The sequence below is a fragment of the Odontesthes bonariensis genome, chromosome 2 (assembly GCF_027942865.1).
Source record: "Odontesthes bonariensis isolate fOdoBon6 chromosome 2, fOdoBon6.hap1, whole genome shotgun sequence".
NCBI classification, from domain to species: Eukaryota; Metazoa; Chordata; class Actinopteri; order Atheriniformes; family Atherinopsidae; genus Odontesthes; species Odontesthes bonariensis.
This window is the reverse complement of record NC_134507.1, coordinates 39,775,192-39,803,147: the sequence shown is the minus strand read 5'-3', so window position 1 is coordinate 39,803,147 and position 27,956 is coordinate 39,775,192. Positions and strand designations below refer to the sequence as shown.

At 49.0% G+C, this 27,956-nt stretch overlaps 34 non-coding genes and 1 pseudogene across 34 annotated transcripts; all 35 read left to right on the top strand.

Annotated features, from left to right (window-relative positions):
- The first annotated feature begins 495 nt into the window (after positions 1 to 495).
- LOC142366523 (U1 spliceosomal RNA) lies at positions 496 to 652 on the top strand. Its single transcript, XR_012766842.1, has one exon. It is a non-coding gene; the product is annotated as a U1 spliceosomal RNA (small nuclear RNA).
- A 549-nt stretch (positions 653 to 1,201) lies between these two features.
- Positions 1,202 to 1,365, top strand: LOC142402444 (U1 spliceosomal RNA). The gene has a single exon (XR_012773366.1). It is a non-coding gene; the product is annotated as a U1 spliceosomal RNA (small nuclear RNA).
- Positions 1,366 to 1,914: 549 nt separating this feature from the next.
- LOC142366417 (U1 spliceosomal RNA) lies at positions 1,915 to 2,078 on the top strand. Its single transcript, XR_012766810.1, has one exon. It is a non-coding gene; the product is annotated as a U1 spliceosomal RNA (small nuclear RNA).
- A 549-nt stretch (positions 2,079 to 2,627) lies between these two features.
- On the top strand, positions 2,628 to 2,791 carry LOC142366411 (U1 spliceosomal RNA). Its single transcript, XR_012766809.1, has one exon. It is a non-coding gene; the product is annotated as a U1 spliceosomal RNA (small nuclear RNA).
- Positions 2,792 to 3,339: 548 nt separating this feature from the next.
- On the top strand, positions 3,340 to 3,503 carry LOC142402433 (U1 spliceosomal RNA). Its single transcript, XR_012773365.1, has one exon. It is a non-coding gene; the product is annotated as a U1 spliceosomal RNA (small nuclear RNA).
- A 549-nt stretch (positions 3,504 to 4,052) lies between these two features.
- Positions 4,053 to 4,216, top strand: LOC142402422 (U1 spliceosomal RNA). The gene has a single exon (XR_012773364.1). It is a non-coding gene; the product is annotated as a U1 spliceosomal RNA (small nuclear RNA).
- Positions 4,217 to 4,764: 548 nt separating this feature from the next.
- On the top strand, positions 4,765 to 4,928 carry LOC142366492 (U1 spliceosomal RNA). Its single transcript, XR_012766835.1, has one exon. It is a non-coding gene; the product is annotated as a U1 spliceosomal RNA (small nuclear RNA).
- A 549-nt stretch (positions 4,929 to 5,477) lies between these two features.
- On the top strand, positions 5,478 to 5,641 carry LOC142401931 (U1 spliceosomal RNA). Its single transcript, XR_012773237.1, has one exon. It is a non-coding gene; the product is annotated as a U1 spliceosomal RNA (small nuclear RNA).
- A 549-nt stretch (positions 5,642 to 6,190) lies between these two features.
- On the top strand, positions 6,191 to 6,354 carry LOC142401923 (U1 spliceosomal RNA). The gene has a single exon (XR_012773236.1). It is a non-coding gene; the product is annotated as a U1 spliceosomal RNA (small nuclear RNA).
- A 548-nt stretch (positions 6,355 to 6,902) lies between these two features.
- Positions 6,903 to 7,066, top strand: LOC142401916 (U1 spliceosomal RNA). The gene has a single exon (XR_012773235.1). It is a non-coding gene; the product is annotated as a U1 spliceosomal RNA (small nuclear RNA).
- Positions 7,067 to 7,615: 549 nt separating this feature from the next.
- Positions 7,616 to 7,779, top strand: LOC142401911 (U1 spliceosomal RNA). Its single transcript, XR_012773234.1, has one exon. It is a non-coding gene; the product is annotated as a U1 spliceosomal RNA (small nuclear RNA).
- A 548-nt stretch (positions 7,780 to 8,327) lies between these two features.
- On the top strand, positions 8,328 to 8,491 carry LOC142401998 (U1 spliceosomal RNA). The gene has a single exon (XR_012773257.1). It is a non-coding gene; the product is annotated as a U1 spliceosomal RNA (small nuclear RNA).
- A 549-nt stretch (positions 8,492 to 9,040) lies between these two features.
- LOC142366003 (U1 spliceosomal RNA) lies at positions 9,041 to 9,204 on the top strand. Its single transcript, XR_012766693.1, has one exon. It is a non-coding gene; the product is annotated as a U1 spliceosomal RNA (small nuclear RNA).
- A 549-nt stretch (positions 9,205 to 9,753) lies between these two features.
- LOC142402518 (U1 spliceosomal RNA) lies at positions 9,754 to 9,917 on the top strand. The gene has a single exon (XR_012773384.1). It is a non-coding gene; the product is annotated as a U1 spliceosomal RNA (small nuclear RNA).
- Positions 9,918 to 10,465: 548 nt separating this feature from the next.
- On the top strand, positions 10,466 to 10,629 carry LOC142402011 (U1 spliceosomal RNA). The gene has a single exon (XR_012773263.1). It is a non-coding gene; the product is annotated as a U1 spliceosomal RNA (small nuclear RNA).
- Positions 10,630 to 11,177: 548 nt separating this feature from the next.
- LOC142401990 (U1 spliceosomal RNA) lies at positions 11,178 to 11,341 on the top strand. Its single transcript, XR_012773254.1, has one exon. It is a non-coding gene; the product is annotated as a U1 spliceosomal RNA (small nuclear RNA).
- A 549-nt stretch (positions 11,342 to 11,890) lies between these two features.
- On the top strand, positions 11,891 to 12,054 carry LOC142401983 (U1 spliceosomal RNA). The gene has a single exon (XR_012773250.1). It is a non-coding gene; the product is annotated as a U1 spliceosomal RNA (small nuclear RNA).
- A 549-nt stretch (positions 12,055 to 12,603) lies between these two features.
- LOC142401903 (U1 spliceosomal RNA) lies at positions 12,604 to 12,767 on the top strand. The gene has a single exon (XR_012773233.1). It is a non-coding gene; the product is annotated as a U1 spliceosomal RNA (small nuclear RNA).
- A 539-nt stretch (positions 12,768 to 13,306) lies between these two features.
- LOC142401976 (U1 spliceosomal RNA) lies at positions 13,307 to 13,470 on the top strand. The gene has a single exon (XR_012773247.1). It is a non-coding gene; the product is annotated as a U1 spliceosomal RNA (small nuclear RNA).
- A 549-nt stretch (positions 13,471 to 14,019) lies between these two features.
- LOC142402511 (U1 spliceosomal RNA) lies at positions 14,020 to 14,183 on the top strand. The gene has a single exon (XR_012773383.1). It is a non-coding gene; the product is annotated as a U1 spliceosomal RNA (small nuclear RNA).
- A 548-nt stretch (positions 14,184 to 14,731) lies between these two features.
- On the top strand, positions 14,732 to 14,895 carry LOC142402004 (U1 spliceosomal RNA). The gene has a single exon (XR_012773259.1). It is a non-coding gene; the product is annotated as a U1 spliceosomal RNA (small nuclear RNA).
- Positions 14,896 to 15,443: 548 nt separating this feature from the next.
- On the top strand, positions 15,444 to 15,607 carry LOC142401802 (U1 spliceosomal RNA). Its single transcript, XR_012773208.1, has one exon. It is a non-coding gene; the product is annotated as a U1 spliceosomal RNA (small nuclear RNA).
- Positions 15,608 to 16,156: 549 nt separating this feature from the next.
- On the top strand, positions 16,157 to 16,320 carry LOC142401970 (U1 spliceosomal RNA). Its single transcript, XR_012773246.1, has one exon. It is a non-coding gene; the product is annotated as a U1 spliceosomal RNA (small nuclear RNA).
- A 549-nt stretch (positions 16,321 to 16,869) lies between these two features.
- Positions 16,870 to 17,033, top strand: LOC142401896 (U1 spliceosomal RNA). Its single transcript, XR_012773232.1, has one exon. It is a non-coding gene; the product is annotated as a U1 spliceosomal RNA (small nuclear RNA).
- Positions 17,034 to 17,581: 548 nt separating this feature from the next.
- Positions 17,582 to 17,745, top strand: LOC142365793 (U1 spliceosomal RNA). The gene has a single exon (XR_012766652.1). It is a non-coding gene; the product is annotated as a U1 spliceosomal RNA (small nuclear RNA).
- A 549-nt stretch (positions 17,746 to 18,294) lies between these two features.
- LOC142402411 (U1 spliceosomal RNA) lies at positions 18,295 to 18,458 on the top strand. Its single transcript, XR_012773363.1, has one exon. It is a non-coding gene; the product is annotated as a U1 spliceosomal RNA (small nuclear RNA).
- A 549-nt stretch (positions 18,459 to 19,007) lies between these two features.
- LOC142365787 (U1 spliceosomal RNA) lies at positions 19,008 to 19,171 on the top strand. Its single transcript, XR_012766650.1, has one exon. It is a non-coding gene; the product is annotated as a U1 spliceosomal RNA (small nuclear RNA).
- Positions 19,172 to 19,720: 549 nt separating this feature from the next.
- Positions 19,721 to 19,884, top strand: LOC142401797 (U1 spliceosomal RNA). The gene has a single exon (XR_012773207.1). It is a non-coding gene; the product is annotated as a U1 spliceosomal RNA (small nuclear RNA).
- A 549-nt stretch (positions 19,885 to 20,433) lies between these two features.
- On the top strand, positions 20,434 to 20,597 carry LOC142366126 (U1 spliceosomal RNA). The gene has a single exon (XR_012766723.1). It is a non-coding gene; the product is annotated as a U1 spliceosomal RNA (small nuclear RNA).
- A 548-nt stretch (positions 20,598 to 21,145) lies between these two features.
- Positions 21,146 to 21,309, top strand: LOC142365978 (U1 spliceosomal RNA). Its single transcript, XR_012766689.1, has one exon. It is a non-coding gene; the product is annotated as a U1 spliceosomal RNA (small nuclear RNA).
- A 549-nt stretch (positions 21,310 to 21,858) lies between these two features.
- LOC142402023 (U1 spliceosomal RNA) lies at positions 21,859 to 22,022 on the top strand. The gene has a single exon (XR_012773266.1). It is a non-coding gene; the product is annotated as a U1 spliceosomal RNA (small nuclear RNA).
- Positions 22,023 to 22,571: 549 nt separating this feature from the next.
- Positions 22,572 to 22,735, top strand: LOC142366198 (U1 spliceosomal RNA). Its single transcript, XR_012766741.1, has one exon. It is a non-coding gene; the product is annotated as a U1 spliceosomal RNA (small nuclear RNA).
- A 549-nt stretch (positions 22,736 to 23,284) lies between these two features.
- On the top strand, positions 23,285 to 23,448 carry LOC142366452 (U1 spliceosomal RNA). The gene has a single exon (XR_012766823.1). It is a non-coding gene; the product is annotated as a U1 spliceosomal RNA (small nuclear RNA).
- A 548-nt stretch (positions 23,449 to 23,996) lies between these two features.
- LOC142366388 (U1 spliceosomal RNA) lies at positions 23,997 to 24,160 on the top strand. The gene has a single exon (XR_012766805.1). It is a non-coding gene; the product is annotated as a U1 spliceosomal RNA (small nuclear RNA).
- Positions 24,161 to 24,708: 548 nt separating this feature from the next.
- LOC142366695 (U1 spliceosomal RNA) lies at positions 24,709 to 24,833 on the top strand (annotated as a pseudogene).
- Positions 24,834 to 27,956: the final 3,123 nt, after the last annotated feature.

Genomic DNA, 27,956 nt, shown 5'->3' with positions numbered 1-27,956 from the left:
TACATACTCTCTAATTTTGTTTTAAAAATCCCTCACTTCAAGTTAATGAGTGATTTGGTGGGAGTGTAAGTGCTGTTGAAATTATGTTAAAAATAATATTTCACGATTTCATCTTGTTGAATAATTTAGATTGTGTTATTTAAGTAAATTCATATTTGTGTTATAAAATGGTTTAATTTCATGACGTATTTAATTTTGTTTATCGGTGCAGTGGTGTTTTGGCCCGGAACCAATGTTTATTACCTGTGTGTTGCCGCGGCAGATTTAATTTGAAACTTACTGTTAAGCGTGGCTGAAGACATCAAGAACCTCTCTCACAGCAAGCGGCTAATGAGGTATTTTTTGTGTGTAAATGAAGCATTTTGTTCTGTTTATAATTCGTGACATTGTTTCTTTGTTGCGAACCATATATGTATGTTTGTACCGGCAGTTCTCACGGCGTGAATTGGAGAATAAATGCCAGTAAGAACCACAATCCGTGTTTGCGTTGTGACGAGAGCTACAGGAGATACCATGATCAAGAAGGTGGTTCACCCAGGACGAGGCTCAGCCATTGCACACCGGCTGTACTGACCCTTGCGAATTCCCCAAATGTGGGAATCTCGACTGCATAATTTCTGGTAGTGGGGGACTGCGTTCGCGCTCTCCCCTGATTTGTCTGTATAACGTAAATATCCCTGGGCAACTCTACCTTGGTTTTTGTCCTGGCGTTGCTGCTTTAACGACACCTTTCCATCTTTAAAACCCATGTTTTGCAAGGTTTGCTGAATGCTGCGGCAGGTATGCACAGCTGATATGCAGCTGCGCAGTTGTCAGGTGAGGTCATACAGTGCAGTCACCCCAGGCAGGTGGGCGTTGCCTTAGTGATGGCAACAACGAGATGAGAATACGGCAGCATTTCTGCACTGGAGATATTAAGCCGTGAGGGTTTGCCTCAACTAAAAATTTTCCCAGTGTGGGGTGGGTGTGGCTCTAGAGATGGGGAGAGTGGAAAAACTAAATCAATTTGTGCTCCAAGTTCCTTGGTTGTTGAAACAAGAACTGATCAGAAAGATGAAGAAAAGCCGGACTGTTTTAATCTGCAAGCTTTTCAGATTCAGGTTAGCTGCTGGCATGGCACTGCAGACAGTTGAATTTGCTGCACCGTCCGGCCGAGTGAGGCACCTGGAAAAGAGGTGTCAGCCTCTGACAGTTCCAACTCATACTTACCTGGCAGGGGAGATACCATGATCAAGAAGGTGGTTCACCCAGGACGAGGCTCAGCCATTGCACACCGGCTGTACTGACCCTTGCGAATTCCCCAAATGTGGGAATCTCGACTGCATAATTTCTGGTAGTGGGGGACTGCGTTCGCGCTCTCCCCTGATTTGACTGTATAATGTAAATATGCCTGGGCAACTCTACCTTTGTTTTTGTCCTGGCGTTGCTGCTTTAACGACACCTTTCCATCTTTAAAACCCATGTTTTGCAAAGTTTGCTGAATGCTGCGGCAGGTCTGCACAGCTGATATGCAGCTGCGCAGTTGTCAGGTGAGGTCATACAGTCCAGTCACCCCAGGCAGGTGGGCGTTGCCTTAGTGATAGCAACAACGAGATGAGAATACGGCAGCATTTCTGCACTGGATATATTAAGCCGTGAGGGTTTGCCTCAACTAAAAATTTTCCCAGTGTGGGTTGGGTGTGGCTCTAGAGATGGGGAGAGTGGAAAAACTAAATCAATTTGTGCTCCAAGTTCCTTGGTTGTTGAAACACGAACTGATCAGAAAGATGAAGAAAAGCCGGACTGTTTTAATCTGCAAGCTTTTCAGATTCAGGTTAGCTGCTGGCATGGCACTGCAGACAGTTGAATTTGCTGCACCGTCCGGCCGAGTGAGGCACCTGGAAAAGAGGTGTCAGCCTCTGACAGTTCCAACTCATACTTACCTGGCAGGGGAGATACAATGGTCAAGAAGGTGGTTCACCCAGGACGAGACTCAGCCATTGCACACCGGCTGTACTGACCCTTGCGAATTCCCCAAATGTGGGAATCTCGACTGCATAATTTCTGGTAGTGGGGGACTGCGTTCGCGCTCTCCCCTGATTTGACTGTATAACGTAAATATCCCTGGGCAACTCTACCTTGGTTTTTGTCCTGGCGTTGCTGCTTTAACGACACCTTTCCATCTTTAAAACCCATGTTTTGCAAGGTTTGCTGAATGCTGCGGCAGGTCTGCACAGCTGATATGCAGCTGCGCAGTTGTCAGGTGAGGTCATACGGTGCAGTCACCCCAGGCAGGTGGGCGTTGCCTTAGTGATAGCAACAACGAGATGAGAATACGGCAGCATTTCTGCACTGGATATATTAAGCCGTGAGGGTTTGCCTCAACTAAAAATTGTCCCAGTGTGGGTTGGGTGTGGCTCTAGAGATGGGGAGAGTGGAAAAACTAAATCAATTTGTGCTCCAAGTTCCTTGGTTGTTGAAACACGAACTGATCAGAAAGATGAAGAAAAGCCGGACTGTTTTAATCTGCAAGCTTTTCAGATTCAGGTTAGCTGCTGGCATGGCACTGCAGACAGTTGAATTTGCTGCACCGTCCGGCCGAGTGAGGCACCTGGAAAAGAGGTGTCAGCCTCTGACAGTTCCAACTCATACTTACCTGGCAGGGGAGATACAATGGTCAAGAAGGTGGTTCACCCAGGACGAGACTCAGCCATTGCACACCGGCTGTACTGACCCTTGCGAATTCCCCAAATGTGGGAATCTCGACTGCATAATTTCTGGTAGTGGGGGACTGCGTTCGCGCTCTCCCCTGATTTGACTGTATAACGTAAATATCCCTGGGCAACTCTACCTTGGTTTTTGTCCTGGCGTTGCTGCTTTAACGACACCTTTCCATCTTTAAAACCCATGTTTTGCAAGGTTTGCTGAATGCTGCGGCAGGTCTGCACAGCTGATATGCAGCTGCGCAGTTGTCAGGTGTGGTCATACAGTGCAGTCACCCCAGGCAGGTGGGTGTTGCCTTAGTGATGGCAACAACGAGATGAGAATACGGCAGCATTTCTGCACTGGAGATATTAAGCCGTGAGGGTTTGCCTCAACTAAGAATTTTCCCAGTGTGGGTGGGTGTGGCTCTAGAGATGGGGAGAGTGGAAAAACTAAATCAATTCGTGCTCCAAGTTCCTTGGTTGTTGAAACAAGAACTGATCAGAAAGATGAAGAAAAGCCGGAGTGTTTTAATCTGCAAGCTTTTCAGATTCAGGTTAGCTGCTGGCATGGCACTGCAGACAGTTGAATTTGCTGCACCGTCCGGCCGAGTGAGGCACCTGGAAAAGAGGTGTCAGCCTCTGACAGTTCCAACTCATACTTACCTGGCAGGGGAGATACCATGATCAAGAAGGTGGTTCACCCAGGACGAGGCTCAGCCATTGCACACCGGCTGTACTGACCCTTGCGAATTCCCCAAATGTGGGAATCTCGACTGCATAATTTCTGGTAGTGGGGGACTGCGTTCGCGCTCTCCCCTGATTTGTCTGTATAACGTAAATATCCCTGGGCAACTCTACCTTGGTTTTTGTCCTGGCGTTGCTGCTTTAACGACACCTTTCCATCTTTAAAACCCATGTTTTGCAAGGTTTGCTGAATGCTGCGGCAGGTATGCACAGCTGATATGCAGCTGCGCAGTTGTCAGGTGAGGTCATACAGTGCAGTCACCCCAGGCAGGTGGGCGTTGCCTTAGTGATGGCAACAACGAGATGAGAATACGGCAGCATTTCTGCACTGGAGATATTAAGCCGTGAGGGTTTGCCTCAACTAAAAATTTTCCCAGTGTGGGGTGGGTGTGGCTCTAGAGATGGGGAGAGTGGAAAAACTAAATCAATTTGTGCTCCAAGTTCCTTGGTTGTTGAAACAAGAACTGATCAGAAAGATGAAGAAAAGCCGGACTGTTTTAATCTGCAAGCTTTTCAGATTCAGGTTAGCTGCTGGCATGGCACTGCAGACAGTTGAATTTGCTGCACCGTCCGGCCGAGTGAGGCACCTGGAAAAGAGGTGTCAGCCTCTGACAGTTCCAACTCATACTTACCTGGCAGGGGAGATACCATGATCAAGAAGGTGGTTCACCCAGGACGAGGCTCAGCCATTGCACACCGGCTGTACTGACCCTTGCGAATTCCCCAAATGTGGGAATCTCGACTGCATAATTTCTGGTAGTGGGGGACTGCGTTCGCGCTCTCCCCTGATTTGACTGTATAATGTAAATATGCCTGGGCAACTCTACCTTTGTTTTTGTCCTGGCGTTGCTGCTTTAACGACACCTTTCCATCTTTAAAACCCATGTTTTGCAAGGTTTGCTGAATGCTGCGGCAGGTCTGCACAGCTGATATGCAGCTGCGCAGTTGTCAGGTGAGGTCATACAGTGCAGTCACCCCAGGCAGGTGGGCGTTGCCTTAGTGATGGCAACAACGAGATGAGAATACGGCAGCATTTCTGCACTGGAGATATTAAGCCGTGAGGGTTTGCCTCAACTAAGAATTTTCCCAGTGTGGGTGGGTGTGGCTCTAGAGATGGGGAGAGTGGAAAAACTAAATCAATTTGTGCCCCAAGTTCCTTTGTTGTTGAAACAAGAACTGATCAGAAAGATGAAGAAAAGCCGGACTGTTTTAATCTGCAAGCTTTTCAGATTCAGGTTAGCTGCTGGCATGGCACTGCAGACAGTTGAATTTGCTGCACCGTCCGGCCGAGTGAGGCACCTGGAAAAGAGCTGTCAGCCTCTGACAGTTCCAACTCATACTTACCTGGCAGGGGAGATACAATGGTCAAGAAGGTGGTTCACCCAGGACGAGGCTCAGCCATTGCATACCGGCTGTACTAATCCTTGTTAATTCCCCAAATGTGGGAATCTCGACTGCATAATTTCTGGTAGTGGGGGACTGCGTTCGCGCTCTCCCCTGATTTGACTGTATAACGTAAATATCCCTGGGCAACTCTACCTTGGTTTTTGTCCTGGCGTTGCTGCTTTAACGACACCTTTCCATCTTTAAAACCCATGTTTTGCAAGGTTTGCTGAATGCTGCGGCAGGTCTGCACAGCTGATATGCAGCTGCGCAGTTGTCAGGTGAGGTCATACAGTGCAGTCACCCCAGGCAGGTGGGCGTTGCCTTAGTGATGGCAACAACGAGATGAGAATACGGCAGCATTTCTGCACTGGAGATATTAAGCCGTGAGGGTTTGCCTCAACTAAGAATTTTCCCAGTGTTCGTTGGGTGTGGCTCTAGAGATGGGGAGAGTGGAAAAACTAAATCAATTTGTGCTCCAAGTTCCTTGGTTGTTGAAACAAGAACTGATCAGAAAGATGAAGAAAAGCCGGAGTGTTTTAATCTGCAAGCTTTTCAGATTCAGGTTAGCTGCTGGCATGGCACTGCAGACAGTTGAATTTGCTGCACCGTCCGGCCGAGTGAGGCACCTGGAAAAGAGGTGTCAGCCTCTGACAGTTCCAACTCATACTTACCTGGCAGGGGAGATACCATGATCAAGAAGGTGGTTCACCCAGGACGAGGCTCAGCCATTGCACACCGGTTGTGCTGACCCTTGCGAATTCCCCAAATGTGGGAATCTCGACTGCATAATTTCTGGTAGTAGGGGACTGCGTTCGCGCTCTCCCCTGATTTGACTGTATAACGTAAATATCCCTGGGCAACTCTACCTTGGTTTTTGTCCTGGCGTTGCTGCTTTAACGACACCTTTCCATCTTTAAAACCCATGTTTTGCAAGGTTTGCTGAATGCTGCGGCAGGTCTGCACAGCTGATATGCAGCTGCGCAGTTGTCAGGTGAGGTCATACAGTGCAGTCACCCCAGGCAGGTGGGCGTTGCCTTAGTGATGGCAACAACGAGATGAGAATACGGCAGCATTTCTGCACTGGAGATATTAAGCCGTGAGGGTTTGCCTCAACTAAGAATTTTCCCAGTGTTCGTTGGGTGTGGCTCTAGAGATGGGGAGAGTGGAAAAACTAAATCAATTTGTGCTCCAAGTTCCTTGGTTGTTGAAACAAGAACTGATCAGAAAGATGAAGAAAAGCCGGAGTGTTTTAATCTGCAAGCTTTTCAGATTCAGGTTAGCTGCTGGCATGGCACTGCAGACAGTTGAATTTGCTGCACCGTCCGGCCGAGTGAGGCACCTGGAAAAGAGGTGTCAGCCTCTGACAGTTCCAACTCATACTTACCTGGCAGGGGAGATACCATGATCAAGAAGGTGGTTCACCCAGGACGAGGCTCAGCCATTGCACACCGGTTGTGCTGACCCTTGCGAATTCCCCAAATGTGGGAATCTCGACTGCATAATTTCTGGTAGTAGGGGACTGCGTTCGCGCTCTCCCCTGATTTGACTGTATAACGTGAATATCCCTGGGCAACTCTACCTTGGTTTTTGTCCTGGCGTTGCTGCTTTAACGACACCTTTCCATCTTTAAAACCCATGTTTTGCAAGGTTTGCTGAATGCTGGGCAGGTCTGCACAGCTGATATGCAGCTGCGCAGTTGTCAGGTGAGGTCATACAGTGCAGTCACCCCAGGCAGGTGGGCGTTGCCTTAGTGATGGCAACAACGAGATGAGAATACGGCAGCATTTCTGCACTGGAGATATTAAGCCGTGAGGGTTTGCCTCAACTAAGAATTTTCCCAGTGTTCGTTGGGTGTGGCTCTAGAGATGGGGAGAGTGGAAAAACTAAATCAATTTGTGCTCCAAGTTCCTTGGTTGTTGAAACAAGAACTGATCAGAAAGATGAAGAAAAGCCGGAGTGTTTTAATCTGCAAGCTTTTCAGATTCAGGTTAGCTGCTGGCATGGCACTGCAGACAGTTGAATTTGCTGCACCGTCCGGCCGAGTGAGGCACCTGGAAAAGAGGTGTCAGCCTCTGACAGTTCCAACTCATACTTACCTGGCAGGGGAGATACCATGATCAAGAAGGTGGTTCACCCAGGACGAGGCTCAGCCATTGCACACCGGTTGTGCTGACCCTTGCGAATTCCCCAAATGTGGGAATCTCGACTGCATAATTTCTGGTAGTAGGGGACTGCGTTCGCGCTCTCCCCTGATTTGACTGTATAACGTAAATATCCCTGGGCAACTCTACCTTGGTTTTTGTCCTGGCGTTGCTGCTTTAACGACACCTTTCCATCTTTAAAACCCATGTTTTGCAAGGTTTGCTGAATGCTGCGGCAGGTCTGCACAGCTGATATGCAGCTGCGCAGTTGTCAGGTGAGGTCATACAGTGCAGTCACCCCAGGCAGGTGGGCGTTGCCTTAGTGATGGCAACAACGAGATGAGAATACGGCAGCATTTCTGCACTGGAGATATTAAGCCGTGAGGGTTTGCCTCAACTAAGAATTTTCCCAGTGTTCGTTGGGTGTGGCTCTAGAGATGGGGAGAGTGGAAAAACTAAATCAATTTGTGCTCCAAGTTCCTTGGTTGTTGAAACAAGAACTGATCAGAAAGATGAAGAAAAGCCGGAGTGTTTTAATCTGCAAGCTTTTCAGATTCAGGTTAGCTGCTGGCATGGCACTGCAGACAGTTGAATTTGCTGCACCGTCCGGCCGAGTGAGGCACCTGGAAAAGAGGTGTCAGCCTCTGACAGTTCCAACTCATACTTACCTGGCAGGGGAGATACCATGATCAAGAAGGTGGTTCACCCAGGACGAGGCTCAGCCATTGCACACCGGTTGTGCTGACCCTTGCGAATTCCCCAAATGTGGGAATCTCGACTGCATAATTTCTGGTAGTAGGGGACTGCGTTCGCGCTCTCCCCTGATTTGACTGTATAACGTGAATATCCCTGGGCAACTCTACCTTGGTTTTTGTCCTGGCGTTGCTGCTTTAACGACACCTTTCCATCTTTAAAACCCATGTTTTGCAAGGTTTGCTGAATGCTGGGCAGGTCTGCACAGCTGATATGCAGCTGCGCAGTTGTCAGGTGAGGTCATACAGTGCAGTCACCCCAGGCAGGTGGGCGTTGCCTTAGTGATGACAACAACGAGATGAGAATACGGCAGCATTTCTGCACTGGAGATATTAAGCCGTGAGGGTTTGCCTCAACTAAGAATTATCCCAGTGTGGGTTGGGTGTGGCTCTAGAGGTGGGGAGAGTGGAAAAACTAAATCAATTTGTGCTCCAAGTTCCTTGGTTGTTGAAACAAGAACTGATCAGAAAGATGACGAAAAGCCGGAGTGTTTTAATCTGCAAGCTTTTCAGATTCAGGTTAGCTGCTGGCATGGCACTGCAGACAGTTGAATTTGCTGCACCGTCCGGCCGAGTGAGGCATCTGGAAAAGAGGTGTCAGCCTCTGACAGTTCCAACTCATACTTACCTGGCAGGGGAGATACCATGATCAAGAAGGTGGTTCACCCAGGACGAGGCTCAGCCATTGCACACCGGTTGTGCTGACCCTTGCGAATTCCCCAAATGTGGGAATCTCGACTGCATAATTTCTGGTAGTGGGGGACTGCGTTCGCGCTCTCCCCTGATTTGACTGTATAACGTAAATATCCCTGGGCAACTCTACCTTGGTTTTTGTCCTGGCGTTGCTGCTTTAACGACACCTTTCCATCTTTGAAACCCATGTTTTGCAAGGTTTGCTGAATGCTGCGGCAGGTCTGCACAGCTGATATGCAGCTGCGCAGTTGTCAGGTGAGGTCATACAGTGCAGTCACCCCAGGCAGGTGGGCGTTGCCTTAGTGATGGCAACAACGAGATGAGAATACGGCAGCATTTCTGCACTGGAGATTTTAAGCCGTGAGGGTTTGCCTCAACTAATAATTTTCCCAGTGTGGGTTGGGTTTGGCTCTAGAGGTGGGGAGAGTGGAAAAACTAAATCAATTTGTGCTCCAAGTTCCTTGGTTGTTGAAACAAGAACTGATCAGAAAGATGAAGAAAAGCCGGAGTGTTTTAATCTGCAAGCTTTTCAGATTCAGGTTAGCTGCTGGCATGGCACTGCAGACAGTTGAATTTGCTGCACTGTCCGGCCGAATGAGGCACCTGGAAAAGAGGTGTCAGCCTCTGACAGTTCCAACTCATACTTACCTGGCAGGGGAGATACAATGATCAAGAAGGTGGTTCACCCAGGACGAGGCTCAGCCATTGCACACCGGCTGTGCTGACCCTTGCGAATTCTCCAAATGTGGGAATCTCGACTGCATAATTTCTGGTAGTGGGGGACTGCGTTCGCGCTCTCCCCTGATTTGACTGTATAACGTGAATATCCCTGGGCAACTCAACCTTGGTTTTTGTCCTGGTGTTGCTGCTTTAACGACACCTTTCCATCTTTAAAACCCATGTTTTGCAAGGTTTGCTGAATGCTGCGGCAGGTCTGCACAGCTGATATGCAGCTGCGCAGTTGTCAGGTGAGGTCATACAGTGCAGTCACCCCAGGCAGGTGGGCGTTGCCTTAGTGATGGCAACAACGAGATGAGAATACGGCAGCATTTCTGCACTGGAGATATTAAGCCGTGAGGGTTTGCCTCAACTAAGAATTTTCCCAGTGTTCGTAGGGTGTGGCTCTAGAGATGGGGAGAGTGGAAAAACTAAATCAATTTGTGCTCCAAGTTCCTTGGTTGTTGAAACAAGAACTGATCAGAAAGATGACGAAAAGCCGGAGTGTTTTAATCTGCAAGCTTTTCAGATTCAGGTTAGCTGCTGGCATGGCACTGCAGACAGTTGAATTTGCTGCACCGTCCGGCCGAGTGAGGCACCTGGAAAAGAGGTGTCAGCTTATGACAGTTCCAACTCATACTTACCTGGCAGGGGAGATACCATGATCAAGAAGGTAGTTCACCCAGGACGAGGCTCAGCCATTGCACACCGGTTGTGCTGACCCCTGCGAATTCCCCAAATGTGGGAATCTCGACTGCATAATTTCTGGTAGTGGGGGACTGCGTTCGCGCTCTCCCCTGAGTTGACTGTATAACGTAAAAATCCCTGGGCAACTCTAACTTGGTTTTTGTCCTGGCGTTGCTGCTTTAAGGACACCTTTCCATCTTTAAAACCCATGTTTTGCAAGGTTTGCTGAATGCTGGGCAGGTCTGCACAGCTGATATGCAGCTGCGCAGTTGTCAGGTGAGGTCATACAGTGCAGTCACCCCAGGCAGGTGGGCGTTGCCTTAGTGATGGCAACAACGAGATGAGAATACGGCAGCATTTCTGCACTGGAGATAGTAAGCCGTGAGGGTTTGCCTCAACTAAGAATTATCCCAGTGTGGGTTGGGTGTGGCTCTAGAGATGGGGAGAGTGGAAAAACTAAATCAATTTGTGCTCCAAGTTCCTTGGTTGTTGAAACAAGAACTGATCAGAAAGATGAAGAAAAGCCGGACTGTTTTAATCTGCAAGCTTTTCAGATTCAGGTTAGCTGCTGGCATGGCACTGCAGACAGTTGAATTTGCTGCACCGTCCGGCCGAGTGAGGCACCTGGAAAAGAGGTGTCAGCCTCTGACAGTTCCAACTCATACTTACCTGGCAGGGGAGATACCATGATCAAGAAGGTGGTTCACCCAGGACGAGGCTCAGCCATTGCACACTGGTTGTGCTGACCCTTGCGAATTCCCCAAATGTGGGAATCTCGACTGCATAATTTCTGGTAGTGGGGGACTGCGTTCGCGCTCTCCCCTGATTTGACTGTATAACGTAAATATCCCTGGGCAACTCTACCTTGGTTTTTGTCCTGGCGTTGCTGCTTTAAGGACACCTTTCCATCTTTTAAACCCATGTTTTGCAAGGTTTGCTGAATGCTGCGGCAGGTCTGCACAGCTGATATGCAGCTGCGCAGTTGTCAGGTGAGGTCATACAGTGCAGTCACCCCAGGCAGGTGGGCGTTGCCTTAGTGATGGCAACAACGAGATGAGAATACGGCAGCATTTCTGCACTGGAGATATTAAGCCGTGAGGGTTTGCCTCAACTAAGAATTTTCCCAGTGTGGATGGGTGTGGCTCTAGAGATGGGGAGAGTGGAAAAACTAAATCAATTTGTGCTCCAAGTTCCTTGGTTGTTGAAACAAGAACTGATCAGAAAGATGAAGAAAAGCCGGAGTGTTTTAATCTGCAAGCTTTTCAGATTCAGGTTAGCTGCTGGCATGGCACTGCAGACAGTTGAATTTGCTGCACCGTCCGGCCGAGTGAGGCACCTGGAAAAGAGGTGTCAGCCTCTGACAGTTCCAACTCATACTTACCTGGCAGGGGAGATACCATGATCAAGAAGGTGGTTCACCCAGGACGAGGCTCAGCCATTGCACACCGGTTGTGCTGACCCTTGCGAATTCCCCAAATGTGGGAATCTCGACTGCATAATTTCTGGTAGTGGGGGACTGCGTTCGCGCTCTCCCCTGATTTGACTGTATAACGTGAATATCCCTGGGCAACTCAACCTTGGTTTTTGTCCTGGTGTTGCTGCTTTAACGACACCTTTCCATCTTTAAAACCCATGTTTTGCAAGGTTTGCTGAATGCTGCGGCAGGTCTGCACAGCTGATATGCAGCTGCGCAGTTGTCAGGTGAGGTCATACAGTGCAGTCACCCCAGGCAGGTGGGCGTTGCCTTAGTGATGGCAACAACGAGATGAGAATACGGCAGCATTTCTGCACTGGAGATATTAAGCCGTGAGGGTTTGCCTCAACTAAGAATTTTCCCAGTGTTCGTTGGGTGTGGCTCTAGAGATGGGGAGAGTGGAAAAACTAAATCAATTTGTGCTCCAAGTTCCTTGGTTGTTGAAACAAGAACTGATCAGAAAGATGAAGAAAAGCCGGAGTGTTTTAATCTGCAAGCTTTTCAGATTCAGGTTAGCTGCTGGCATGGCACTGCAGACAGTTGAATTTGCTGCACCGTCCGGCCGAGTGAGGCACCTGGAAAAGAGGTGTCAGCCTCTGACAGTTCCAACTCATACTTACCTGGCAGGGGAGATACCATGATCAAGAAGGTGGTTCACCCAGGACGAGGCTCAGCCATTGCACACCGGTTGTGCTGACCCTTGCGAATTCCCCAAATGTGGGAATCTCGACTGCATAATTTCTGGTAGTGGGGGACTGCGTTCGCGCTCTCCCCTGATTTGACTGTATAACGTAAATATCCCTGGGCAACTCTACCTTGGTTTTTGTCCTGGCGTTGCTGCTTTAACGACACCTTTCCATCTTTAAAACCCATGTTTTGCAAGGTTTGCTGAATGCTGCGGCAGGTCTGCACAGCTGATATGCAGCTGCGCAGTTGTCAGGTGAGGTCATACAGTGCAGTCACCCCAGGCAGGTGGGCGTTGCCTTAGTGATGGCAACAACGAGATGAGAATACGGCAGCATTTCTGCACTGGAGATATTAAGCCGTGAGGGTTTGCCTCAACTAAGAATTTTCCCAGTGTTCGTTGGGTGTGGCTCTAGAGATGGGGAGAGTGGAAAAACTAAATCAATTTGTGCTCCAAGTTCCTTGGTTGTTGAAACAAGAACTGATCAGAAAGATGAAGAAAAGCCGGAGTGTTTTAATCTGCAAGCTTTTCAGATTCAGGTTAGCTGCTGGCATGGCACTGCAGACAGTTGAATTTGCTGCACCGTCCGGCCGAGTGAGGCACCTGGAAAAGAGGTGTCAGCCTCTGACAGTTCCAACTCATACTTACCTGGCAGGGGAGATACCATGATCAAGAAGGTGGTTCACCCAGGACGAGGCTCAGCCATTGCACACCGGTTGTGCTGACCCTTGCGAATTCCCCAAATGTGGGAATCTCGACTGCATAATTTCTGGTAGTAGGGGACTGCGTTCGCGCTCTCCCCTGATTTGACTGTATAACGTGAATATCCCCTACCTTGGTTTTTGTCCTGGCGTTGCTGCTTTAACGACACCTTTCCATCTTTAAAACCCATGTTTTGCAAGGTTTGCTGAATGCTGGGCAGGTCTGCACAGCTGATATGCAGCTGCGCAGTTGTCAGGTGAGGTCATACAGTGCAGTCACCCCAGGCAGGTGGGCGTTGCCTTAGTGATGACAACAACGAGATGAGAATACGGCAGCATTTCTGCACTGGAGATATTAAGCCGTGAGGGTTTGCCTCAACTAAGAATTATCCCAGTGTGGGTTGGGTGTGGCTCTAGAGGTGGGGAGAGTGGAAAAACTAAATCAATTTGTGCTCCAAGTTCCTTGGTTGTTGAAACAAGAACTGATCAGAAAGATGACGAAAAGCCGGAGTGTTTTAATCTGCAAGCTTTTCAGATTCAGGTTAGCTGCTGGCATGGCACTGCAGACAGTTGAATTTGCTGCACCGTCCGGCCGAGTGAGGCATCTGGAAAAGAGGTGTCAGCCTCTGACAGTTCCAACTCATACTTACCTGGCAGGGGAGATACCATGATCAAGAAGGTGGTTCACCCAGGACGAGGCTCAGCCATTGCACACCGGTTGTGCTGACCCTTGCGAATTCCCCAAATGTGGGAATCTCGACTGCATAATTTCTGGTAGTGGGGGACTGCGTTCGCGCTCTCCCCTGATTTGACTGTATAACGTAAATATCCCTGGGCAACTCTACCTTGGTTTTTGTCCTGGCGTTGCTGCTTTAACGACACCTTTCCATCTTTGAAACCCATGTTTTGCAAGGTTTGCTGAATGCTGCGGCAGGTCTGCACAGCTGATATGCAGCTGCGCAGTTGTCAGGTGAGGTCATACAGTGCAGTCACCCCAGGCAGGTGGGCGTTGCCTTAGTGATGGCAACAACGAGATGAGAATACGGCAGCATTTCTGCACTGGAGATTTTAAGCCGTGAGGGTTTGCCTCAACTAAGAATTTTCCCAGTGTGGGTTGGGTTTGGCTCTAGAGGTGGGGAGAGTGGAAAAACTAAATCAATTTGTGCTCCAAGTTCCTTGGTTGTTGAAACAAGAACTGATCAGAAAGATGAAGAAAAGCCGGAGTGTTTTAATCTGCAAGCTTTTCAGATTCAGGTTAGCTGCTGGCATGGCACTGCAGACAGTTGAATTTGCTGCACCGTCCGGCCGAGTGAGGCACCTGGAAAAGAGGTGTCAGCTTATGACAGTTCCAACTCATACTTACCTGGCAGGGGAGATACCATGATCAAGAAGGTAGTTCACCCAGGACGAGGCTCAGCCATTGCACACCGGTTGTGCTGACCCCTGCGAATTCCCCAAATGTGGGAATCTCGACTGCATAATTTCTGGTAGTGGGGGACTGCGTTCGCGCTCTCCCCTGAGTTGACTGTATAACGTAAAAATCCCTGGGCAACTCTAACTTGGTTTTTGTCCTGGCGTTGCTGCTTTAAGGACACCTTTCCATCTTTAAAACCCATGTTTTGCAAGGTTTGCTGAATGCTGGGCAGGTCTGCACAGCTGATATGCAGCTGCGCAGTTGTCAGGTGAGGTCATACAGTGCAGTCACCCCAGGCAGGTGGGCGTTGCCTTAGTGATGGCAACAACGAGATGAGAATACGGCAGCATTTCTGCACTGGAGATAGTAAGCCGTGAGGGTTTGCCTCAACTAAGAATTATCCCAGTGTGGGTTGGGTGTGGCTCTAGAGATGGGGAGAGTGGAAAAACTAAATCAATTTGTGCTCCAAGTTCCTTGGTTGTTGAAACAAGAACTGATCAGAAAGATGAAGAAAAGCCGGACTGTTTTAATCTGCAAGCTTTTCAGATTCAGGTTAGCTGCTGGCATGGCACTGCAGACAGTTGAATTTGCTGCACCGTCCGGCCGAGTGAGGCACCTGGAAAAGAGGTGTCAGCCTCTGACAGTTCCAACTCATACTTACCTGGCAGGGGAGATACCATGATCAAGAAGGTGGTTCACCCAGGACGAGGCTCAGCCATTGCACACTGGTTGTGCTGACCCTTGCGAATTCCCCAAATGTGGGAATCTCGACTGCATAATTTCTGGTAGTGGGGGACTGCGTTCGCGCTCTCCCCTGATTTGACTGTATAACGTAAATATCCCTGGGCAACTCTACCTTGGTTTTTGTCCTGGCGTTGCTGCTTTAAGGACACCTTTCCATCTTTTAAACCCATGTTTTGCAAGGTTTGCTGAATGCTGCGGCAGGTCTGCACAGCTGATATGCAGCTGCGCAGTTGTCAGGTGAGGTCATACAGTGCAGTCACCCCAGGCAGGTGGGCGTTGCCTTAGTGATGGCAACAACGAGATGAGAATACGGCAGCATTTCTGCACTGGAGATATTAAGCCGTGAGGGTTTGCCTCAACTAAGAATTTTCCCAGTGTGGATGGGTGTGGCTCTAGAGATGGGGAGAGTGGAAAAACTAAATCAATTTGTGCTCCAAGTTCCTTGGTTGTTGAAACAAGAACTGATCAGAAAGATGAAGAAAAGCCGGAGTGTTTTAATCTGCAAGCTTTTCAGATTCAGGTTAGCTGCTGGCATGGCACTGCAGACAGTTGAATTTGCTGCACCGTCCGGCCGAGTGAGGCACCTGGAAAAGAGGTGTCAGCCTCTGACAGTTCCAACTCATACTTACCTGGCAGGGGAGATACCATGATCAAGAAGGTGGTTCACCCAGGACGAGGCTCAGCCATTGCACACCGGCTGTGCTGACCCTTGCGAATTCCCCAAATGTGGGAATCTCGACTGCATAATTTCTGGTAGTAGGGGACTGCGTTCGCGCTCTCCCCTGATTTGACTGTATAACGTGAATATCCCTGGGCAACTCAACCTTGGTTTTTGTCCTGGTGTTGCTGCTTTAACGACACCTTTCCATCTTTAAAACCCATGTTTTGCAAGGTTTGCTGAATGCTGCGGCAGGTCTGCACAGCTGATATGCAGCTGCGCAGTTGTCAGGTGAGGTCATACAGTGCAGTCACCCCAGGCAGGTGGGCGTTGCCTTAGTGATGGCAACAACGAGATGAGAATACGGCAGCATTTCTGCACTGGAGATATTAAGCCGTGAGGGTTTGCCTCAACTAAGAATTTTCCCAGTGTTCGTTGGGTGTGGCTCTAGAGATGGGGAGAGTGGAAAAACTAAATCAATTTGTGCTCCAAGTTCCTTGGTTGTTGAAACAAGAACTGATCAGAAAGATGAAGAAAAGCCGGAGTGTTTTAATCTGCAAGCTTTTCAGATTCAGGTTAGCTGCTGGCATGGCACTGCAGACAGTTGAATTTGCTGCACCGTCCGGCCGAGTGAGGCACCTGGAAAAGAGGTGTCAGCCTCTGACAGTTCCAACTCATACTTACCTGGCAGGGGAGATACCATGATCAAGAAGGTGGTTCACCCAGGACGAGGCTCAGCCATTGCACACCGGTTGTGCTGACCCTTGCGAATTCCCCAAATGTGGGAATCTCGACTGCATAATTTCTGGTAGTGGGGGACTGCGTTCGCGCTCTCCCCTGATTTGACTGTATAACGTAAATATCCCTGGGCAACTCTACCTTGGTTTTTGTCCTGGCGTTGCTGCTTTAACGACACCTTTCCATCTTTAAAACCCATGTTTTGCAAGGTTTGCTGAATGCTGCGGCAGGTCTGCACAGCTGATATGCAGCTGCGCAGTTGTCAGGTGAGGTCATACAGTGCAGTCACCCCAGGCAGGTGGGCGTTGCCTTAGTGATGGCAACAACGAGATGAGAATACGGCAGCATTTCTGCACTGGAGATATTAAGCCGTGAGGGTTTGCCTCAACTAAGAATTTTCCCAGTGTTCGTTGGGTGTGGCTCTAGAGATGGGGAGAGTGGAAAAACTAAATCAATTTGTGCTCCAAGTTCCTTGGTTGTTGAAACAAGAACTGATCAGAAAGATGAAGAAAAGCCGGAGTGTTTTAATCTGCAAGCTTTTCAGATTCAGGTTAGCTGCTGGCATGGCACTGCAGACAGTTGAATTTGCTGCACCGTCCGGCCGAGTGAGGCACCTGGAAAAGAGGTGTCAGCCTCTGACAGTTCCAACTCATACTTACCTGGCAGGGGAGATACCATGATCAAGAAGGTGGTTCACCCAGGACGAGGCTCAGCCATTGCACACCGGTTGTGCTGACCCTTGCGAATTCCCCAAATGTGGGAATCTCGACTGCATAATTTCTGGTAGTAGGGGACTGCGTTCGCGCTCTCCCCTGATTTGACTGTATAACGTGAATATCCCTGGGCAACTCTAATTTGGTTTTTGTCCTGGCGTTGCTGCTTTAACGACACCTTTCCATCTTTAAAACCCATGTTTTGCAAGGTTTGCTGAATGCTGGGCAGGTCTGCACAGCTGATATGCAGCTGCGCAGTTGTCAGGTGAGGTCATACAGTGCAGTCACCCCAGGCAGGTGGGCGTTGCCTTAGTGATGACAACAACGAGATGAGAATACGGCAGCATTTCTGCACTGGAGATATTAAGCCGTGAGGGTTTGCCTCAACTAAGAATTATCCCAGTGTGGGTTGGGTGTGGCTCTAGAGGTGGGGAGAGTGGAAAAACTAAATCAATTTGTGCTCCAAGTTCCTTGGTTGTTGAAACAAGAACTGATCAGAAAGATGAAGAAAAGCCGGACTGTTTTAATCTGCAAGCTTTTCAGATTCAGGTTAGCTGCTGGCATGGCACTGCAGACAGTTGAATTTGCTGCACCGTCCGGCCGAGTGAGGCACCTGGAAAAGAGGTGTCAGCTTCTGACAGTTCCAACTCATACTTACCTGGCAGGGGAGATACCATGATCAAGAAGGTGGTTCACCCAGGACGAGGCTCAGCCATTGCACACCGGTTGTGCTGACCCTTGCGAATTCCCCAAATGTGGGAATCTCGACTGCATAATTTCTCGTAGTGGGGGACTGCGTTCGCGCTCTCCCCTGATTTGACTGTATAACGTAAATATCCCTGGGCAACTCAACCTTGGTTTTTGTCCTGGTGTTGCTGCTTTAACGACACCTTTCCATCTTTAAAACCCATGTTTTGCAAGGTTTGCTGAATGCTGCGGCAGCTCTGCACAGCTGATATGCAGCTGCGCAGTTGTCAGGTGAGGTCATACAGTGCAGTCACCCTAGGCAGGTGGGCGTTGCCTTAGTGATGGCAACAACGAGATGAGAATACGGCAGCATTTCTGCACTGGAGATATTAAGCCGTGAGGGTTTGCCTCAACTAAGAATTTTCCCAGTGTTCGTTAGGTGTCGCTCTAGAGATGGGGAGAGTGGAAAAACTAAATCAATTTGTGCTCCAAGTTCCTTGGTTGTTGAAACAAGAACTGATCAGAAAGATGAAGAAAAGCCGGAGTGTTTTAATCTGCAAGCTTTTCAGATTCAGGTTAGCTGCTGGCATGGCACTGCAGACAGTTGAATTTGCTGCACCGTCCGGCCGAGTGAGGCATCTGGAAAAGAGGTGTCAGCCTCTGACAGTTCCAACTCATACTTACCTGGCAGGGGAGATACCATGATCAAGAAGGTGGTTCACCCAGGACGAGGCTCAGCCATTGCACACCGGCTGTACTGACCCTTGCGAATTCCCCAAATGTGGGAATCTCGACTGCATAATTTCTGGTAGTGGGGGACTGCGTTCGCGCTCTCCCCTGATTTGACTGTATAACGTAAATATCCCTGGGCAACTCAACCTTGGTTTTTGTCCTGGTGTTGCTGCTTTAACGACACCTTTCCATCTTTAAAACCCATGTTTTGCAAGGTTTGCTGAATGCTGCGGCAGGTCTGCACAGCTGATATGCAGCTGCGCAGTTGTCAGGTGAGGTCATACAGTGCAGTCACCCCAGGCAGGTGGGCGTTGCCTTAGTGATGGCAACAACGAGATGAGAATACGGCAGCATTTCTGCACTGGAGATATTAAGCCGTGAGGGTTTGCCTCAACTAAGAATTTTCCCAGTGTTCGTTGGGTGTGGCTCTAGAGATGGGGAGAGTGGAAAAACTAAATCAATTTGTGCTCCAAGTTCCTTGGTTGTTGAAACAAGAACTGATCAGAAAGATGAAGAAAAGCCGGAGTGTTTTAATCTGCAAGCTTTTCAGATTCAGGTTAGCTGCTGGCATGGCACTGCAGACAGTTGAATTTGCTGCACCGTCCGGCCGAGTGAGGCACCTGGAAAAGAGGTGTCAGCCTCTGACAGTTCCAACTCATACTTACCTGGCAGGGGAGATACCATGATCAAGAAAGTGGTTCACCCAGGACGAGGCTCAGCCATTGCACACCGGCTGTACTGACCCTTGCGAATTCCCCAAATGTGGGAATCTCGACTGCATAATTTCTGGTAGTGGGGGACTGCGTTCGCGCTCTCCCCTGATTTGACTGTATAACGTAAATATCCCTGGGCAACTCTACCTTGGTTTATGTCCTGGCGTTGCTGCTTTAACGACACCTTTCCATCTTTAAAACCCATGTTTTGCAAGGTTTGCTGAATGCTGCGGCAGGTCTGCACAGCTGATATGCAGCTGCGCAGTTGTCAGGTGAGGTCATACAGTGCAGTCCCCCCAGGCAGGTGGGCGTTGCCTTAGTGATGGCAACAACGAGATGAGAATACGGCAGCATTTCTGCACTGGAGATATTAAGCCGTGAGGGTTTGCCTCAACTAAGAATTTTCCCAGTGTTCGTTGGGTGTGGCTCTAGAGATGGGGAGAGTGGAAAAACTAAATCAATTTGTGCTCCAAGTTCCTTGGTTGTTGAAACAAGAACTGATCAGAAAGATGAAGAAAAGCCGGAGTGTTTTAATCTGCAAGCTTTTCAGATTCAGGTTAGCTGCTGGCATGGCACTGCAGACAGTTGAATTTGCTGCACCGTCCGGCCGAGTGAGGCACCTGGAAAAGAGGTGTCAGCCTCTGACAGTTCCAACTCATACTTACCTGGCAGGGGAGATACCATGATCAAGAAGGTGGTTCACCCAGGACGAGGCTCAGCCATTGCACACCGGCTGTGCTGACCCTTGCGAATTCCCCAAATGTGGGAATCTCGACTGCATAATTTCTGGTAGTAGGGGACTGCGTTCGCGCTCTCCCCTGATTTGACTGTATAACGTAAATATCCCTGGGCAACTCTACCTTGGTTTTTGTCCTGGCGTTGCTGCTTTAACGACACCTTTCCATCTTTAAAACCCATGTTTTGCAAGGTTTGCTGAATGCTGCGGCAGGTCTGCACAGCTGATATGCAGCTGCGCAGTTGTCAGGTGAGGTCATACAGTCCAGTCACCCCAGGCAGGTGGGCGTTGCCTTAGTGATGGCAACAACGAGATGAGAATACGGCAGCATTTCTGCACTGGAGATATTAAGCCGTGAGGGTTTGCCTCAACTAAGAATTATCCCAGTGTGGGTTGGGTGTGGCTCTAGAGGTGGGGAGAGTGGAAAAACTAAATCAATTTGTGCTCCAAGTTCCTTGGTTGTTGAAACAAGAACTGATCAGAAAGATGAAGAAAAGCCGGACTGTTTTAATCTGCAAGCTTTTCAGATTCAGGTTAGCTGCTGGCATGGCACTGCAGACAGTTGAATTTGCTGCACCGTCCGGCCGAGTGAGGCATCTGGAAAAGAGGTGTCAGCCTCTGACAGTTCCAACTCATACTTACCTGGCAGGGGAGATACCATGATCAAGAAGGTGGTTCACCCAGGACGAGGCTCAGCCATTGCACACCGGCTGTGCTGACCCTTGCGAATTCCCCAAATGTGGGAATCTTGACTGCATAATTTCTGGTAGTGGGGGACTGCGTTCGCTCTCTCCCCTGATTTGACTGTATAACGTAAATATCCCTGGGCAACTCTACCTTGGTTTTTGTCCTGGCGTTGCTGCTTTAAGGACACCTTTCCATCTTTTAAACCCATGTTTTGCAAGGTTTGCTGAATGATGCGGCAGGTCTGCACAGCTGATATGCAGCTGCGCAGTTGTCAGGTGAGGTCATACAGTGCAGTCACCCCAGGCAGGTGGGCGTTGCCTTAGTGATGGCAACAACGAGATGAGAATACGGCAGCATTTCTGCACTGGAGATATTAAGCCGTGAGGGTTTGCCTCAACTAAGAATTTTCCCAGTGTGGATGGGTGTGGCTCTAGAGATGGGGAGAGTGGAAAAACTAAATCAATTTGTGCTCCAAGTTCCTTGGTTGTTGAAACAAGAACTGATCAGAAAGATGAAGAAAAGCCAGAGTGTTTTAATCTGCAAGCTTTTCAGATTCAGGTTAGCTGCTGGCATGGCACTGCAGACAGTTGAATTTGCTGCACCGTCCGGCCGAGTGAGGCACCTGGAAAAGAGGTGTCAGCTTCTGACAGTTCCAACTAATACTTACCTGGCAGGGGAGATACCATGATCAAGAAGGTGGTTCACCCAGGACGAGGCTCAGCCATTGCACACCGGCTGTGCTGACCCTTGCGAATTCTCCAAATGTGGTAATCTCGACTGCATAATTTCTCGTAGTGGGGGACTGCGTTCGCGCTCTCCCCTGATTTGACTGTATAACGTAAATATCCCTGGGCAACTCAACCTTGGTTTTTGTCCTGGTGTTGCTGCTTTAACGACACCTTTCCATCTTTAAAACCCATGTTTTGCAAGGTTTGCTGAATGCTGCGGCAGGTCTGCACAGCTGATATGCAGCTGCGCAGTTGTCAGGTGAGGTCATACAGTGCAGTCACCCCAGGCAGGTGGGCGTTGCCTTAGTGATGGCAACAACGAGATGAGAATACGGCAGCATTTCTGCACTGGAGATATTAAGCCGTGAGGGTTTGCCTCAACTAAGAATTTTCCCAGTGTTCGTTGGGTGTGGCTCTAGAGATGAGGAGAGTGGAAAAACTAAATCAATTTGTGCTCCAAGTTCCTTGGTTGTTGAAACAAGAACTGATCAGAAAGATGAAGAAAAGCCGGACTGTTTTAATCTGCAAGCTTTTCAGATTCAGGTTAGCTGCTGGCATGGCACTGCAGACAGTTGAATTTGCTGCACCGTCCGGCCGAGTGAGGCACCTGGAAAAGAGGTGTCAGCCTCTGACAGTTCCAACTCATACTTACCTGGCAGGGGAGATACCATGATCAAGAAGGTGGTTCACCCAGGACGAGGCTCAGCCATTGCACACCGGCTGTACTGACCCTTGCGAATTCCCCAAATGTGGGAATCTCGACTGCATAATTTCTGGTAGTAGGGGACTGCGTTCGCGCTTTCCCCTGATTTGACTGTATAACGTGAATATCCCTGGGCAACTCTACCTTGGTTTTTGTCCTGGTGTTGCTGCTTTAACGACACCTTTCCATCTTTAAAACCCATGTTTTGCAAGGTTTGCTGAATGCTGCGGCAGGTGTGCACAGCTGATATGCAGCTGCGCAGTTGTCAGGTGAGGTCATACAGTGCAGTCACCCCAGGCAGGTGGGCGTTGCCTTAGTGATGGCAACAACGAGATGAGAATACGGCAGCATTTCTGCACTGGAGATATTAAGCCGTGAGGGTTTGCCTCAACTAAGAATTTTCCCAGTGTTCGTTGGGTGTGGCTCTAGAGATGGGGAGAGTGGAAAAACTAAATCAATTTGTGCTCCAAGTTCCTTGGTTGTTGAAACAAGAACTGATCAGAAAGATGAAGAAAAGCCGGAGTGTTTTAATCTGCAAGCTTTTCAGATTCAGGTTAGCTGCTGGCATGGCACTGCAGACAGTTGAATTTGCTGCACCGTCCGGCCGAGTGAGGCACCTGGAAAAGAGGTGTCAGCCTCTGACAGTTCCAACTCATACTTACCTGGAAGGGGAGATACCATGATCAAGAAGGTGGTTCACCCAGGACGAGGCTCAGCCATTGCACACTGGCTGTGCTGACCCTTGCGAATTCTCCAAATGTGGGAATCTCGACTGCATAATTTCTGGTAGTGGGGGACTGCGTTCGCGCTCTCCCCTGATTTGACTGTATGACGTAAATATCCCTGGGCAACTCAACCTTGGTTTTTGTCCTGGCGTTGCTGCTTTAACGACACCTTTCTATCTTTAAAACCCATGTTTTGCAAGGTTTGCTGAATGCTGCGGCAGGTCTGCACAGCTGATATGCAGCTGCGCAGTTGTCAGGTGAGGTCATACAGTGCAGTCACCCCAGGCAGGTGGGCGTTGCCTTAGTGATGGCAACAACGAGATGAGAATACGGCAGCATTTCTGCACTGGAGATATTAAGCCGTGAGGGTTTGCCTCAACTAAGAATTTTCCCAGTGTTCGTTGGGTGTGGCTCTAGAGATGGGGAGAGTGGAAAAACTAAATCAATTTGTGCTCCAAGTTCCTTGGTTGTTGAAACAAGAACTGATCAGAAAGATGAAGAAAAGCCGGACTGTTTTAATCTGCAAGCTTTTCAGATTCAGGTTAGCTGCTGGCATGGCACTGCAGACAGTTGAATTTGCTGCACCGTCCGGCCGAGTGAGGCACCTGGAAAAGAGGTGTCAGCCTCTGACAGTTCCAACTCATACTTACCTGGCAGGAGAGATACCATGATCAAGAAGGTGGTTCACCCAGGACGAGGCTCAGCCATTGCATACCGGTTGTGCTGACCCTTGCTAATTCCCCAAATGTGGGAATCTCGACTGCATAATTTCTGGTAGTGGGGGACTGCGTTCGCGCTCTCCCCTGATTTGACTGTATAACGTAAATATCCCTGGGCAACTCTACCTTGGTTTTTGTCCTGGCGTTGCTGCTTTAAGGACACCTTTCCATCTTTTAAACCCATGTTTTGCAAGGTTTGCTGAATGCTGCGGCAGGTCTGCACAGCTGATATGCAGCTGCGCAGTTGTCAGGTGAGGTCATACAGTGCAGTCACCCCAGGCAGGTGGGCGTTGCCTTAGTGATGGCAACAACGAGATGAGAATACGGCAGCATTTCTGCACTGGAGATATTAAGCCGTGAGGGTTTGCCTCAACTAAGAATTTTCCCAGTGTGGGTGGGTGTGGCTCTAGAGATGGGGAGAGTGGAAAAACTAAATCAATTTGTGCTCCAAGTTCCTTGGTTGTTGAAACAAGAACTGATCAGAAAGATGAAGAAAAGCCGGAGTGTTTTAATCTGCAAGCTTTTCAGATTCAGGTTAGCTGCTGGCATGGCACTGCAGACAGTTGAATTTGCTGCACCGTCCGGCCGAGTGAGGCACCTGGAAAAGAGGTGTCAGCCTCTGACAGTTCCAAATCATACTTACCTGGCAGGGGAGATACCATGATCAAGAAGGTGGTTCACCCAGGTCGAGGCTCAGCCATTGCACACTAGCTGTGCTGACCCTTGCGAATTCTCCAAATGTGGGAATCTCGACTGCATAATTTCTGGTAGTGGGGGACTGCGTTCGCGCTCTCCTCTGATTTGACTGTATAACGTAAATATCCCTGGGCAACTCTACCTTGGTTTTTGTCCTGGTGTTGCTGCTTTAACGACACCTTTCCATCTTTAAAACCCATGTTTTGCAAGGTTTGCTGAATGCTGCGGCAGGTCTGCACAGCTGATATGCAGCTGCGCAGTTGTCAGGTGAGGTCATACAGTGCAGTCACCCCAGGCAGGTGGGCGTTGCCTTAGTGATGGCAACAACGAGATGAGAATACGGCAGCATTTCTGCACTGGAGATATTAAGCCGTGAGGGTTTGCCTCAACTAAGAATTTTCCCAGTGTGGGTGGGTGTGGCTCTAGAGATGGGGAGAGTGGAAAAACTAAATCAATTTGTGCTCCAAGTTCCTTGGTTGTTGAAACAAGAACTGATCAGAAAGATGAAGAAAAGCCGGAATGTTTTAATCTGCAAGCTTTTCAGATTCAGGTTAGCTGCTGGCATGGCACTGCAGACAGTTGAATTTGCTGCACCGTCCGGCCGAGTGAGGCACCTGGAAAAGAGGTGTCAGCCTCTGACAGTTCCAACTCATACTTACCTGGCAGGGTAGATACCATGATCAAGAAGGTGGTTCACCCAGGACGAGGCTCAGCCATTGCACACCGGCTGTGCTGACCCTTGCGAGCGGCCCTCAGCGCGTACAAAGTGCAAAATCAGATGTAGACTGTAGGACAAATAAGGCACATTATTGGGTAAAAGATTTGTCAATCAAATCCATGGAGAGGGAGGGATTGGAAATCATGGGCATGCTGTACTATTGGTCAATTAGCTGTCAAAAGCTGCCAGGCCATGTGGTGAAGTGTTGTGGCAGGGTGAATCTAGGGAAATGTACAAAATACGATTTAAATGATCGTTTTATACAAGTGTTTTGTCTAATTGGGAGTGTTGGACATTGAATCGTGTTTTAATGCTTGCATTGTTGTCTATTGATCACTTCATTTGAGTGATTTATTAATTTTCACCCACCAGCTGGTACTTGGTATTGTATGAAAAAAAGAAAAAGGTGGTTAAAAAAAGACATGAGACTAATTGGTGTGGCTATTATTAGAAACATGTGGATGTGAACGTAAACAAAACCTCTAAAGCTCTTATTTTTGTCTTCCCATTGGTCGACCCGCTGGTTTGAGGCCTACATGGTGATGGAGACATTGATTATGGGGGAAATGACACACTGTTACCTCTGCAACATTGTCTATTAAGTCAATAAACTTTTTTATTTCTTCACAGTTGAATGCTGTTCGTGTGTTTATTATTACAGATGATGGTATATCATGAATGATTATAATTACTGGTAGGTTACATTATAATGAATAGATTGAAGGAGAACAAGTGTTGACTTGGAATAAGAAATGACACAACACACTGCTACTGCGATTCAAGGCACTTTAATGGCTGAAGTGCATTTATTCAAGTGCATTCTCATTTAGTAAACAAAGTTAAGACATGTATAGTGCACATTTTTCATGACAAGACATTTGAAATTAAGTGTGTGAGGGGGAGAGAGAGCGAGAAGGGGGGGGGGGGGGGGGCGGGTGAGGTGGAGGTGGAGGGAGAGTGTGTGTGTGTGAGACAGAGACAGACTGACTGACCAGGAGCAGTGGGCAGACAGGAGAGAGAGCCATGTGCAACAGCAGATATGGGAACAAACAAGTTGCATGCTCATTTGGTAAACAAAGTGAAGACATGTATAGTGCACATTTGTCATGAAAAGATATTTGAAATTAAGTGTGTGTGTGTGTGTGAGAGAGAGACAGACAGACTGACTGACCAGGAGCAGTCGGCAGACAGAAGAGCCATGTGGAGTATGTGCCACAGCAGATATGGGAACAAACAAGAAATCAAGTGTAAGTGAACAATAAAAATGAGAACTGTATACATGTGCATGTAGGAGTGCAATCAGGAAACTATATACACAAACAACAACATGAAGTGACATCAAAGATAAGAGAAAAAAAAAGTTCAGACAAGTCAAGATCAGTCACTGGGCCTCAGTATCAGTCATTTACCAGCCGTTGATGTCACAGATGGGCCTCACCGTGTTGCCGTAGCCACAGTGGTACAGGAAAGCCTTCGGGTTGTCCTTGGCAGGGCAGCCGGGCTCGGTGCAGCGGACGCTGTAGCGCCACACACCAACTGGCCTCCAGAAGAAGACGCGGTGTCGGAAGAAACTGTCTGCCACGGGGACAGTGCTGCCATCCACCACACCGGGCATCTCGGGAGGGTGGAACCACATCTTTTCACTCTTCAGGATCTTCCTCCACCTCTTCCTGCCGTACATGTCAGAGAAGGGCCGCGGCTTCAGAAAGAGCCCCCTCTCCTCATCCTCCTTCAGCCACTTAATGTCTTGCTCGGGCAGCCCGCTGTCCTCAGCCTCCCAGGATTTGTGCCATCCTTCAAACAGGATGGCGTCTTCACCACCAACTGCCTCCTGTGACTGGCTCTCTGTAAATACAAAAAAAACCAAAACACATTGATTATAGTATATCCACACTGTCGAATGAGGCTTTTCATTACAGCAGCCCACTGGATGTGACATGCACGATCTGTGTGCTATTAGCCAGTAAACTAATACAACTTGTGTTAAATGAATATGTACCTTGTGTTTCGTAGGTGGACAGAGCCTCCACAAGCAGAGCGTCGTCTTCCCAGCTGGGGTCTGCTGAGGTGGCAGTGGTGGCTGATGGACGGGGCGCAAAGAAGGAGGGTACCGGTGAAGAGGTAGGCACAGCTGCACGGGGTGCTGGGGTGGCAGGCGATGGTGTTGGGGCAGCCGACTTGGAGGAGGCCTTCTTCTTCGGCTTCGCAGTGGTGGTGGGGGATGCTGCTGCTGCTGCTGGTGCTGAAGGGGGCTTTGTGGTGGAGGTAGGTGTGGCTGATGGACGATTCTTGCTGGTGATGGAGGGAGGTGCAGGAGGAGGAGGTGATTGAGGGGCCTTGCTGATGGTGGCAGTGGGTGCTGCTGCTGCTGCTGCTGCTGCAGATGCTGCTGGGGCCTTGCTGGTGATGGAGGGAGATGCAGGAGGAGGAGGTGATGGAGGGCCTTGCTGGTGGTGGGTGGTGCTGCTGCTGCTGCTGCAGATGCTGCTGGGGGCTTGTTGGAGGAAGCAGATGCGGTGGAAGGAGTGGCTACACCCTGCTGAGGTATTAGGAGGAATATTACATTTCAGTTGTGCTCAATACATTTGTTATGTTATTCCTTTATACACATGTTCACCTGCACACATACCTCCTTGTCCATAATGTACTTTCTGAACCTCTTCAGGGCCTTTGAATTGATGTCATCCTCCTTCATGAGGAGCCACTGTGTCACCGACGTGTAGGCCTCCTGCGCCCTCTTCCTCTCAGCGTCGCTGCCAGCCTGAGGATCCGCCAGGAGCCTCTTGTGCAGGCTGTACCACTGCCACATCTCCAGGTAGGTGAACGACTTGAACCTCCCCTGTCCATAGATGGCCCGGTCCACATTCACCTCCAGGTGGCACGAGACGGTGGTGAAGAGGTGCGCGTACTTGACCAGCTGCTCCTTCAGCCACTCGTCGTTGATGGTCTTCCTCTTCTCAGGGTGCCTCATCTCCTTCATGTGGCGGTTGACGATTCTGAAATGGCATAGTAATGTAACATAGTGATACAGTACTATTAAGTTATAACACTATTCACATGGCGATCACATTTAGTGTACCACACTTACTATTTGCAGTAGCCGACATCATTCTCGACCAGCCACTTGAAGCTCTTGCTGGTGTACTGGCCAAAGGTCATCACCAGCTGCCCCAGGACTTGC